Below are 1,362 nucleotides of genomic sequence, written 5' to 3' on the forward strand. Positions count from 1 at the left end.
GAGTTTCATGGGGAAACTCAGTGGTGTTTCGGAGTTAGGTTCAGAAGAGTTTCATGGGGAAACTCAGTGGTGTTTCGGAGTTATGTTCAGAAGAGTTTCATGGGGAAACTCAGTGGTGTTTCGGAGTTATGTTCAGAAGAGTTTCATGGGGAAACTCAGTGGTGTTTCGGAGTTATGTTCAGAAGAGTTTCATGGGGAAACTCAGTGGTGTTTCGGAGTTATGTTCAGAAGAGTGTCATGGGGAAACTCAGTTGTGTTTCGGAGTTATGTTCAGAAGAGTTTCATGGGGAAACTCAGAGGTGTTTCGGAGTTATTTTCAGAAGAGTTTCATGGGGAATCTCAGTGGTGTTTCGGAGTTATGTTCAGAACAGTTTCACTGTATTCTTTAAAAGATTAAGAGAGTTAGAATGACATTGAAATGTAAACGAATTCGCACTCTTCCAGTGATCATTGCGCTACGAGATATATACAGGGTGGTCCAAAAAATGTAGACAGTTTTGCGTGCCTGTCATTTCTGCTACAGGGCTCCCACCTATTCTTTTTCACCTGGAATGTCTCACACAAGCATGAAAGTTTAGTAAGGCACAGTTTTTTCTTCTTTGCAACATCATTTCTGGGCGTAGTTCAATAGTTCATCACATTCTCAATCCAAGCACCTCGTCCCCAGATCTTTCTCCTCCAGATTTCTTCCTCTGGGGGTACTTGAAGGAAAGGGTTTACCACAACAATCCACAGACAATACAAGCGCTAAAGGAGAACATTCTTCGTGAAATCAGGAGGATTCCACTCGAGACCTTGGACAGAGTTATCAACAACTTCAATGTCCGTGTCGCAGCCGTAATCCAGAGACGAGGTGCTTGGATTGAGAATGTGATGAACTATTGAACTACGCCCAGAAATGATGTTGCAAAGAAGAAAAAACTGTGCCTTACTAAACTTTCATGCTTGTGTGAGACATTCCAGGTGAAAAAAATAGGTGGGAGCCCTGTAGCAGAAATGACAGGCACGCAAAACTGTCTACATTTGTTTGGACCACCCTGTATATACTTTGATAAAAAAATTGCAACAATGAGAAGTTTAAAAAGAGAACAGTCACTCCGCGATTTTCCAATAGTTTCATAACTATCTTCAAGAGTTTGGTGCATGGTGATGATAAGAACAAATCCAAAAATAAATGTATAGATTTACAAATGTATAAATGATAAGAACAAATACTGATTCTATCAAGATAAGTTTTCTGTGAATATTTGTTTGTCTGTTCACTTAAAAGACCGTTGGGTCGAAATATCTGTGAATGTATTGTTTTGTCAGTAACAAACGTTCCAACAACCTACCTTTCCTGTTTTTTGATTCTGATGATAA

General features: G+C 39.8%; 1 protein-coding gene across 1 annotated transcript in view; it reads right to left on the reverse strand.

The window, feature by feature from the left end:
- Nucleotides 1–219: 219 nt before the first annotated feature.
- Nucleotides 220–1,362, reverse strand: part of LOC138981098 (uncharacterized) — a 10,421-nt gene continuing 9,278 nt past the window's right edge. The window contains exon 6 of the mRNA XM_070353932.1: nucleotides 220–1,362. This exon is cut by the window's right edge and continues 810 nt beyond it. The gene's annotated coding sequence lies outside the window, so the exon portion shown is untranslated.

This window comes from Littorina saxatilis, linkage group LG12 (assembly GCF_037325665.1).
Source record: "Littorina saxatilis isolate snail1 linkage group LG12, US_GU_Lsax_2.0, whole genome shotgun sequence".
NCBI classification, from domain to species: domain Eukaryota; kingdom Metazoa; phylum Mollusca; class Gastropoda; order Littorinimorpha; family Littorinidae; genus Littorina; species Littorina saxatilis.